Genomic DNA, 12,544 nt, shown 5'->3' with positions numbered 1-12,544 from the left:
AAGGTTTTCTTCTGAATTAACAAGTCATTTCATTTAATTGCTCAAATGGTGTTCGAAGTTTTGATTTTTACAAGCACACTATCATCAGTTTATTTTGGGAAAATGAATTTCTTTAAAGTTTTTCTTTGTTAAAAGGGCTACATGCCATTTGCCAAAAATCTTTAATTGGGCTAAAGATAAATGCATTGTGGTATTTTACAATTTGTCCTGGACATAAAATATATGATATAGTCATGAATTATCTATGTATAAGAATTATGCTCTCCAGTCTTAAATTTCATGCTATTTTAGTTAAATATTTGAATAAAATTGTTTGTTAAATTATCCCCTATAATATTATAGTCACACATCATATGCCGAACAAAAATGTTTGAACGTTTTGAGTTTTGTCACTTTTTTCCACCTAGGTTTTATAATAAGTACTAAAAAAGGCATGGACATAACCAAGTTTACTTCAACTTGACTGTACTGCCAGTAAAGCTTGGTCCTCAAAAGTACTTACTGCGTGATTATTGGCTACCATTTGTATTTTCAATGTTCATGAGTCACACACGCACATACACCAAGATATGGGATTAAGAGAGACACAACCTTCCTCAAACTGTTACAGCTGCTCCCAGCTCCCTCCATCTGTGGCATCCATCCAAAGTGTAGGGAACATACATGTGGTGCAGACTTACACTCACCTCTCCTGAGATGAATCCTATTCTTGTAACTAACAACTAGGGGTCTTGAGTAAATCATTATCTCCCTGGAGATTTCATTTCTTTTTTCACAAGACAGAGATTAGAATCTTTCCCCTCATGGAATCATTGTAAATTTGACCTTGATTCATCTGAGGGTTCTTGGTCCTTTGAGATGTTTTCAATGGAATGCCAAACTTTCTTGTGATTTCCATGATCTTCAGGGGCCTTTATTACTTCCGCCTCAACATTCCTGGGATCTCAATGCACACAAGTTATTCTCTTCTCTTCCTCTTATCAGATTTTAAACTCAATCTCCTTTTTCTCATTTCCCACAAATATCATTTACTGAATAGTTTCAATAGATTTAAAGATAAACTCTTTATGATATTTTGTATTTAATCTTGGGCGTCATATAAAACATGTGTATAAGAGACTACAAGAAGATGGGAGATTAAAATCCTTGAAATCTTTGAGCACTCAAATAGCTCACTGGCTAATTTACTCTGTAAGCTTTGTGTTTTTCTTTGTTCTTTTTATCAGCTTGCTTTTAATGCCTTTTCTCCTCTTTTGTCTTTCATCCTACCAAACATTTTAATTTCTTAAGCAGCACAGCTATTTATTTTTTTTTGTTTATTTATGCTTGTATATATGTTTATATGCATTTATTTGATTTCTTCCCACCTATAAGCTCAATCTTAACATGGAGCAGCAGGTACATCCCACTAGTAGCTGCTTCCTGGACTAAACCAATATATCTTCTTTTCAAAAAGAATTTATTTATTCATTTATTTATTTTTTTTTTTTTTGAGGAAGATTAGCCCTGAGCTAACATCTGCCGCCAATCCTCCTCTTTTTTGCTGAGGAAGACTGGCCCTGAGCTAGCATCCATGCCCATCTGTCTCTACTTTCCATGTGGGATGCCTGCCACAGCATGGCTTGACAAGTGGTGCATAGGTCCACACCTGGGATCCGAACCAGTGAACCTGGGGCTGCCGAAGTGGAACGTGCGAAATTACCCACTGCACCACCAGGCTGGGCCCTGGACTAAACCATGACATCTTGTTCACTAAAATAACAGTTGGTATCAGATGTTAACAGGGTATATTTTTCAGTATCCATATTGAATAAATAAGACATCATTAAGATCCCTAAACCCATGTATGACATACGGTCATTATTCAAAGCAAGTTATCCCCTTCCTCCTTTATAAATAAAACAGAAAACAGAAGAAATCGTGAAGTTCTTATAGGTGAGCTCATTCACAGACCACACCTTCTTTTTCACCAGTTACTACTCAATGACTACAAGCCATTTGTACACAGGAGCTGAGGTTGCACATAAATATAACTGTATGAAATTACTTCAAAAATTTATGCAGTAAGCTTATTTTCTAAAATCAATGAAAACAAAAGCCCTAACTGGCTTGAAAGATAGACTTTAAGATGGCTTTCAACTTTCCTCATCTCCCAGTATTTTGACTGTACGTTTGAACTTGGTCGCATATTCACCAATATGTGTATGTGTGTAACTTTTGTGTCTGTGTGAAACAAGTTTATTCAATAGTCTCACCCCTTTGAGGAATAAATATAGAAGAGTTTTATTTTTTCCCAATATTTTCTTCCAGCCTTGGTTTGACATATCTTCGTCTCCCATCCTATAATATCGTTTGTGGAAGATTTCATTAATTTCTAGTGAGTTTTGGTCATTAAACTTGGTCCAATTCATTTTTAACCTTCCGATCTCACATCTGATCCTAAACATGCGACATTCTTCTACTATCATCATGGCCCTAGTCGCCCCAGTGTTTTGGGACAGAGAGGACAAATAGAGAAATCCTAATCTGGTGAAGTCATTATCCTCTTTTTATGATTGTTGATGCCTTTATGACAAAACACTAACAACTGGCCTTTGATACCTTCTGGAAAAACCTCTGGTAGTGTCTTATAAAGTTAAACATACACCTATCACTCCTTGATCTAGGAATTTTAGCCTTTTGTATTTGCATAAAAGAAATGACAACACACACACACAAACCACCGCAAAAACAAGCAAACCAATAAAGAAGAACACTAGACAAAAACCTTCAAAAAATTGTTACACATTACAGTCAAACATGGGAAACAACCCAAATGCACAGTGACAGGTGACTAGTTAAGCCAGTTGTCTATTTGTACAGTACTTTAGTATCGACTCCCACCCAGTGCACGTGTGAATACTTCAGAAGTATCGCGGAGTTCCCACAGCAGAGTTTACTGCTGTGAGCAAGCCTTTCACAGCAAACTCTGCACTCCCAGGAGGGGAGGAATCCCCTTTCTGATCATTGTCTTCTCCTCTAGTCTGGACTATGGGGAGACGATGACTAAGGTGACTTTTGGAAGCGTTGAGCTGGTTCCACCTCTAAGAAAGCCCTTGAGCACGGTGCCCGGTTCCTGTGTTTTTGTAGCTCCATGGCACCTCTCTTTAAACTGAGTGGTGTTTAACATATTCTCAGTTTTGAGCCTGGTGTAATTTGGGACATTAACATCTCCCTGAAAATCCTATTATACACACACTCACTCATACAATAAAGAGAAAGTCATGCAGTAGTTTTCAACCAGGGGCGATATTGCCCCCACAGGACGTTTGACAATGTCCGGAGATGTTTTTGATTTCCCCAATGAGGCGGAGGGTGCTGCTGGCATCTGGTAAACAGAGAAAAGAGATGTTGCTAAACATCCTACAACGCACAGCTCACCTCCAAAGTAGAGAATTATCCAGTCTGAAATGTCAAAAGCGTCGAGGTTGAGAAACTCTGAGGTACAGGAAATCTCTAACTTCAGACTTGTATAGAGAAACCGTAAATTCTGGAGAAGTTTAGAAAACCACGCTCAGAAATATGGCACCTTGTAGGGGTAAACTTATGTGAAATAAACATGCCGTGCCATCAGGCTGCATTTATATACAGCTCTGGTAGACATTGTCTTCTCAACCTTCACACATCAAGTCATTTCAATAAGCCTGTGCAGTTTTTGTGGGAAGTAATTACAACTAAAAATGATAGCAAAACCATATTCTCAAAGGACAGCGTTGTACGGTAACCTAATGATGCAGATAGAATACCATTTAGTGCATTTTAAAAGAATTATGAAGAACACTGCCAATGACATTATGTTCTGTCCTTTAACGTATAACATAACATTTTAAGTGTGAAAGAAAGAGAGTACCTTTAAGTAATGCAAAGATAAATCTACTTATTTTCAAAATTAATTTAATCCCAGGAATGAGTACACTTATTTGTGCCATAATTTACACAAATGCATTCCAAAAAGATATTTTAGTTTTCTGTTTTGACCAGTAATAAATTATGAGTTTTGGAAGAGAATATATACTCCTAATACATCCACCTCTGTCCACACCTATGAGACAAATATTATTCAGTAAATTTTGCCTTATTGAAAGAGTGTATATAAAGGAATTTTATGCTGACAGATTTAGTAAATGTCACTTAAAGCATACCTTTATTCACTTATTTGACAAATATTTATTGAGCAACAATTAAACAAGCATTATGCTAAGAGCCAAAGGCATAGCAATGACCAAGAAGATAATGTCCTTCCCCATATGAATATAGCATCCTAGTGTCTTCATTAAATAGTTTATATATACTCTTAGTGAATGCTGAGCCAAAATAAGCCACCATCAACTCCATCTACCCCAAAATTACACTACATATATTGACTATTAATTTTAAAAGATCACCAAGGAAAGTGAAATTTCAAATATGCATGTTTCTTACATAAAAATAGTCATTTTATTTTGTAGTTTATCATCTAAATTAAAAATGATTTTCAGTAATTCGTGTATGTATATTTAAATGTTATCTAATATATATTATATATAATACATAAATATAAATTCATGTATATTTTTATATATATATATAAAACAAAAGGGTGATATTTTAAAAGTTTCATTAATAATCTTCCCTACTTAAAAAAAATGTATCTTGAACATGTACCTAGGAAGCAAAAGATATTAAGTAAATTAAATAAAAGCATAGAGACTGTCAGGTGGAAACCTGACAGTCATTACTTGATTTCTGGCCTGGATTTGAATTGAGCGAAAGTTGTTACCATCTGTTTACTATTTGTTGGCCAACTTTAAATGAACTGGTTGTCTCAATCCAGCTTGTTCCTCACTAAATCAGGTCGTGTTAAAAAAGAATGACTGTCATTAAATTGGAATAAATTGAGACCCACGGTGGTCGAAGAATCAGATTGAAAGATTGGTGGCTCACGTTGTTAAATCAACAGGGCAGCTTACATGTCACTTTTAAGGTTGGACACCATAGAAATGTCATAGAATTTCTGCTTGGGAATTTCAACATCTTTTTCAAAAATTAAAAAAAAATTGAAAAAGAAAAAATGCGTCACAAAGAGACAAAGAAATATTTGAAAATTTCACGAGAAAAGTAATAAAGTGCTTGAAGCCACTATCTAAAATGTCCTCTTCATCCTAGCCTATGAAGTTAGAGCATTTGATTATATAATTCACAATACAAGTTACTGAAGTCATAATGAGAAATCTGAAGTCTCTTCCATCTTAGACTTTGTAAATTGGTAGGAGGAATAAGATAATTAAGTACAGAAAAATTATAATACAAAGCTAGATGCAAACATAACTGAGAAGACATAGTGCTATATAGCAAGCATCTCCTCTAATCATTTAGTCAATAAACATTTAGAAAACTATGTTCTGTTATGTCAACCCTCACCACTGGTTTATTTATATTGCCACACTTCTTTGAAATATTTTCCAGAAAAAATAAAATTATATATAGCTAATTGTAAGAATTAATTACACCTAAAAGTGATAGTTGAACTATGTCTTAAAAACGACTGTTATATAGGGGCTGGCCCAGTGGCATAGTGGTTAAGTTGATGCACTCCACTTCCCAGCAGCCTGGGGTTCACAGGTTTGGATCCGGGGCATGGACCTAGCACCGCTCATCAAGCCATGCTGTGGCAGCATCCCACATACAAAATAGAGGAAGACTGGTAACAGATGTTAGCTCAGGGCCAATTTCCCTTACTAAAAAAAGAAAAAAGATTGTATATATATATATACACATACATACACACATATACTTATATGCATGTGTATGTGTGTGCATATATGAAACAAATCAGTGAAATAACACTGTATGTATTTCTCCTCGTTTTCTGAGCACTCCCGCATGCTCTCAGGCAATGAGTGGCAGTGTGGAATGTTTCAGTGGAAAATATTGTCCAACGAGTATTGGGAATGGATGCTGAATGTTGGGAATGGATGCTGTCGTGCTTCACTCAGATGTCCCCTTAGGACCTTAGGATTGCTGAGAGTCCTGCTGGCAGAACAGCCTCCACTCTCAGCCATCTGGGTTAGTCAGTTCTCCTCCAATGACTGGTCAGACATGGGGATATAGAGCACCATGGCCTCGCCCCAACCGGGTACAACTCTGAAAGGTCCTCCCCACTTCAAAAGCTTTCTGTGCATCAGGCTGAAGCCTCAATCAAGATTTCACGACAGACAACTTCTCCCTTTGCCCACTCACTCCTGCTTCCTTCCCTTCTCTCCCCTCACTGTTGATTCCAGAAAAGCTCCCTAACACACCTTCTGCAGGCTAATCATCTCAGAGTCAGCTTCCTGTGAAACTGTGACAGTGTTAGTGATCCATACCACCAATAACCTTTGCTTCTTGGTGTTCTGCTGTACTCTCCTGTCTTGGGTGAGTTCACCATGGTTTGGTTATGGCTTCTTTATAAGCCATTTGTTTACATATTTCTTGGTCTGAAATCCTTTAAATAAAATCATTGAATAAACAGTGAGTACATAAAAAAGGCAATTAGAAATCCATGGGAGTCCTTTGACAATATGAGGGACATTATGAACATCAAGTGAGTTTGAGATGAGTGACCGATCCTTACACTAAGGAGACGGGGAAGAGACTCCAGCTGAAATTGCATCAGGGCTTCAAGCATTTTGAAGAGAACAGAAGAGGGAGTTCAATGTGTGATGCTAGGACAGGACCACAGCAGGACTATTATTATCAACACCAAATTATTATTAATAACCCCAAATTGCACTGATTCAGTTGGTATTCCCATATTTCTAGAAATGGATCACCTACCTTCAAGAGAATTTGGCTGTGTCAAACAGTAACTAAAAAGCTTAAAATTTTGGACACAATGATCAATATAACAAAGCATTTGCCTTTGTGATATTCAGTGAGTTTCAAAGAAAGCAGGGATCCCATTTCAAGACTAACACTTACGTATTGACTTTCTTAGAAAGTTATTTCATCTTAAATATAGATGTTCATGTCTTGTATAGTTTCCATATGGTAAAAATTAATATATTGAAACTTTAGTATAACACAATCCCCTCAATATACAAAGTTCTCTTCACTAATGATGGAATTAAAAGAGACCAAATTACTGAAAATGTGTTCTCCCAAAAGCACCATCTGGACTCTTGACAGAGTATTAGTGCCTGGAAACTTTGTTCTTAAATTTAATAACACTCTTGGGGCTCAAATCTGGTTAGTCCATCAAAAGCCAGGTTAACTAACAAAAAGACTCACCCTGCTTTGGTTATGTAACATACTTTTTTCTTCCATTTTCAGAAAACAATGCCAGTTTCAAAATACAATAAGTGAAATTCTCAACCATTTACCATATTCTGTTTAATACTGTTGGTCCCTAATATTTTCATGTAGAAAAAATAACGTACGTAATATTATTAATTCATTCAACTTTCTTCATTTATCAATACTCCTAAACCCATGAGCTCTGGGACTACTTTATCTTTCTTCAACATTATAAGATCAGCACCTAGGACAGTTCCTGGAACTTGTTAATCATTCATATATTTATCATATATTATTGAATATAAAACAAACCCACAAATGAATGAATGAATAAGTGAATGAGTGAATGTATTCATCGTTGTATCTCCCAGAATGGGCCTCTGTTACTTGTGCTTCACATGCATTTTCTTTTCAATTAACTGATTAATTTAAAAAGTAAACATGAACTAAACAATTAATGGCAAAGCAAAACTTGTACACTAAGTATGAAGAAATGTCTTCAGCCAAGAGTTGAGCTGAAAACGTCTCGTTTTATTCATCATACATATACAAAAGTTTCATCTCAGACTGCCTGGAAAGGTTCTAATTCCGGTTGAAACATATTTAGAAGGACTCTGACCATCACAGTAATGTCTTAGCAAATTTTACTTATACAACAGATGTTTTCTTCCAATGACTTTTCTCTAAGAGTGAGGGAATTTTAAATTCAGCAAATCTTCCTAGGTAGACATATTTGACAAACTATTTTCATACCACAAGGAAACAAATCAATATCCAAAAATATATATGGGCAATAGAAGTAAAAAGAATCTCCAAACTTGGCACATATTATGTCTCTTGACTTTACAAGGTCAAGACAGAAATAACAGTAAGATGGACAATTCACTGTTGGCACAGGCCTTAAAGAAATAATTTAAGAACCAGAGTTTAGAGACTGGTTCTCAAGATTAGAACTTCAACACTTCTTTCTTTCAGTGATTCCAGAGCTTATCAAGCTCTTCAAAATCTATTTAAAATAATTAATTTCAAAAGAGAATTATTCTATACATAAATCACAAAGGAAACTAGTTATAACTCACTTGATGCTGTTTATGTACACAAAAGTGAATATACATTTATATAATGTTATTGTAAAAATAAAGCCAAATTATTAATAAAATGTTTAGGTACGGGCTGGCCTGGTGGTGTAGTGGTTAAGTTTGCACACTCTGCTTTGGCGGCCTTGGGTTTACTGGTTCAGATCTCTGACACAGACCCACACGCTGCTCATCAGGCCATGCTGTGGTGGGGTCCTACGTACAAAATAGAGGAAGATTGGTACAGATGGTAGCTCAGTGACAATCTTCCTCGAGCAAAAAGAGGAGGATTGGCAACAGATGTTAGCTCAGGGCCCACCTTCCTCATCAACAACAACAAAAAAAGTTTAGGCAGTATTGGCATAGTTGGCCCATGACAGGTAAAAGAATCGTTAGCTTTCTTTGACTTCTAAAGCAAAGTGAACCTCTAGAGGCCCTTATTTTGTTCCTTTGCCTTTTGGTAAGGAAAGGCTGGAAATAGCTTTGAATTTTAGCTCTTGACTATTTATTTTAAGGATCTTGGCAGGTTTCCATCTCTCTTTTTTAAAAATATGTTAAGACAATTAATTAGGATTAATACTTTGCCAGGAACTATTCTTTCATTGTCATAAAGGTCCAGGGCTATAATGAACTAAATTCTTCTTCTTTATCTCATTTTTACTGATTTAATTCTCAAGTGCTAAACAATTTAAAATTCTGAGATATTTTAGACATGAATTTCTAAGGGTACTTTTAGTACAATCATGGCCCCTGTAGTGGCTTTTGTTTAAAACCACAGCCTTTCTACAGATACATGTATCTTCATCTAATAAGAACAGTTTATACTTTTGTTCCCTTGTTAGTCTCCAGCAATTTATTGTTGCATGTCTTCTGGCACTGACCTTGTTCTTATTCTAGCAAGGTTTCTTGTTATTTTCAGCCTAATTCTAATATTTCTGTTAGATTGTGAGTTTCCGACAGAGATACTTTTTCATTATATTATATTATACACTGTAGCACGAAACAGAACATCCTACTCCCTAATTGTATCAAGAAAATATAGAAGGAAATTAACTATTTCATCAAAATCATCTGCTGGGTTGATGCATAAATGAAGAGGATTTATGACCTTTTTTAAATTGTATTTTCCTAAATTCAAACAAAACAAAAAATGCAGTCGGCTACACGTATCTTAAGATTCTATAGGAAAATACATCGTTAATGAACAATTTAAATTAGTGTAGCAAATTGTGCCAACCAAAGTCTAGGAAATTAACACACAGCAATGCCCTATTACCACAGCACATGTATAGCCTGCAGTTGATTATATTACCTGGGATGAAATATTTCATAGTACACACATATTTATCATTCAACAATTTTTCAATTTGTTTATTACTTAAATAATGTTGATTATTACATTTAATGGATATTTATATATCCATGATATAGATTCTGAATGAAGGTGAAGAGAAAATTAAAGCATAATTTTATAAATGGGATTTGGAAGTGTCAGGACTTCTTTCCTGATCCAGGTACATAAGCACAGAGAAACCAATTTGCTGCTTTCTTGCAGAAGGAGAGTAAATTAAAATTCACTTGCTGAAAAGAACAGGCAGCAGATCAGTGAAATTTCTCCATACCAGGCAATCAAATAGAAGACAGTGGGTGCAATTAAGATCATCGAAATTTCAAGGGAACTGTGTGTATCTTTAAGTAAACAAATCAATAAATGGTACTTATTCTGTGAGTCTAAATTGTTTCTAACTGAGCTGAAATGATCTAAGATATCAGATTGCTTAACTATATGTTTGAAGACATTTTATTTCTCTAGTTCAAACTGAGCTACAAATCTATATAAAATTTTTGTAATATTTTTATAATAGAAAGCTCAGATTATACTGTATTAGCTAGTGAACTTTCAAAAATGTTTAATTTCACATTTACACTAAAGTTTGGCTTAGACAGGAAGCCCCACAAACAGATTATGAATATCATAATAATAAAGCCCCAAATATGCTTGCACTTTAAGGATTTTTCTCTAAGAAAATAACCAAATAATTAGCATTTATACCATCTAGAGTCCATAAATGACTTACACTATCAAAGGACAGATATCGAAGTAATCTTCTCACATCTACTTCAGTAACATCCTAGACTAGACCTTTGAAAGCACAGCATAAATTAAGCTGGTACTGCTTCTGGCTTTTACCAGATTTTGGGTTTATTATCTATAATTATATTTAGTATTTAATCATATGGTTTGTTAGCTATTCTTGTTAAAAGGGATATTTTTTCTGTTCAAATACCATTTTAAAGATGAAAAAGAATCTACGTAATAAGAGAAAGATTCAGATGTAAAGAATCTTTCCAAAAACTTCCATTTTGAAATTGAGGAATAGGAAATCTACTTAGCACCGTTATAAAGTAAATATATCTATAAATGAAGAAGAGTTAACCTCTTGTAATTTTAGCTAGCCATCCCTTCTTAACTTCATATTGATTTTCTACAGAGCAAAAGAAAATGGAAGTTTGAAAGCAAAACCTATTAAGTGGGTTCCAGTAATACTGAAATTGAAACAAGCTCAAATATATCTATTAGTGTGAAATCCTTTGTAAGGAAACTTGGAATCAACTCTAGAAAGGCATAAATTGGTAACAGCATCAATAAAATAGACATATGAATATAAAGTCTGAAAAGTAAAGGTGAAAAAGAAAACATCTACGATTAAAACATGTACAAAAGTTCGAATGTATAACACAGGGAAATCTAGACTAATAAATTAATTTATACATTCCTCATTGTACAGTTGATATTGTATATCCAATATATGGGTGCCCTTTATGTGTCTTTTTCTAACTTTATATTATAAAATTTTTCAAGCACATAGAAAAAGAGAGAGAATTATATAATATATATATATATACCTATAATTTAGTCTAGATTAGGCAATGGTTACAGTTTGTCGTACTTACTCATCTATTTTTAAAACATATCTATTTTAAAGTATAGATTAAATTAAAATATAGATTAAATTAAAATATAGTACAGATATCTTAACATGTTATCGATAAATATTTCAGTGTGCAACCCCAAAAAAGATCCCACCCAATCGGGGCCGGCCCGGTGGCACAGAGGTTAAGTGTGCACGTTCTGCTTCGGGCGGCCCGGGTTCGCCCGTTCGGATCCCGGGTGCAGACACGGCACACTTGGCAAGCCATGCTGTGGTAGGCGGGGCACATATAAAGTAGAGGAAGATGGGCACGGATGTTAGCTCAGGGCCAGTCTTCCTCATCAAAAAGAGGAAGATTGGCAGCAGATGTCAACTCAGGGCTGATCTTCCTCCAAAAAAAAAAAAAAAACGATCCCACCCAACATAGCCACAATATAATTTCCTCAACCAACAAAGTTGAAAATAGCCCCTTAATATAATAAATCCTTGCTCCATGTTCGAATTACCCAAATTGTCCTAAAATATCTTTTATAGCTGATTTTTTCTAGTCGGGATCCAATCAAGACAATGAATTCAAATTATGTAATTTTTCTTTTGTCTTTTTTAGTCTACGAAATTTGCTTCCTTTTCTCCACTTCCTATCTGCAGAGATCAGACAAGTTGACCTTGGAATGTACCACTTTCCCGACTTGTCAGATTATTTACTCATGTTGTCATTTAGTAAGCTCTTCTATTCTCCGTAGGTTTATATACAGAATTTAGACCTATAAGACCAGTCAGATTCAAGTTCAACGTTTATGGAAAGCTTACTTCCCAGGCAGTGATGGAAACCAGGAGGGTGAGAACTTATGGGAAGGGGGATTTGTGACTTGGTGACTATGAGAGGAAATTCTGTTGTGCAGATAATAATCTATTTTTTCCTAGATGTTGGTTATACATGACTGTTGGCATTGTGAACATTTATCAAGCTGTGAACTTCTAATTTTAAAATGTGTATTTTAAAATTATTTTTTAGGAAGAAAAAAAGGATATCACATATTCTTCTATTCTATAGCATCACATTCATGATGTACATAATGCCTAGTTATCCTAATAGCATTGCTAAAATGATCACACTAACGTTGTCACAGCCTTAACTGTCCTTTATAAAGTTACGTTTTTTTATCCCTTAAGAACAAGTGGTAATAATGTGGAGTGATGCTTTGGTATCATGAAAATATCCAGTTTACCCTTAGTCTTCCA

At 35.0% G+C, this 12,544-nt stretch overlaps 1 pseudogene; it reads right to left on the bottom strand.

Moving 5' to 3' along the window:
• Positions 1-3,275: 3,275 nt before the first annotated feature.
• LOC103560840 (kanadaptin-like) overlaps positions 3,276-12,544 on the bottom strand; it is a 77,976-nt pseudogene continuing 68,707 nt past the window's right edge.

Source organism: Equus przewalskii, chromosome 31 (assembly GCF_037783145.1).
Source record: "Equus przewalskii isolate Varuska chromosome 31, EquPr2, whole genome shotgun sequence".
Lineage (NCBI taxonomy): Eukaryota > Metazoa > Chordata > Mammalia > Perissodactyla > Equidae > Equus > Equus przewalskii.
Note: the sequence above shows the minus strand (reverse complement) of the source record. Positions and strands in the feature narration are given on the sequence as shown.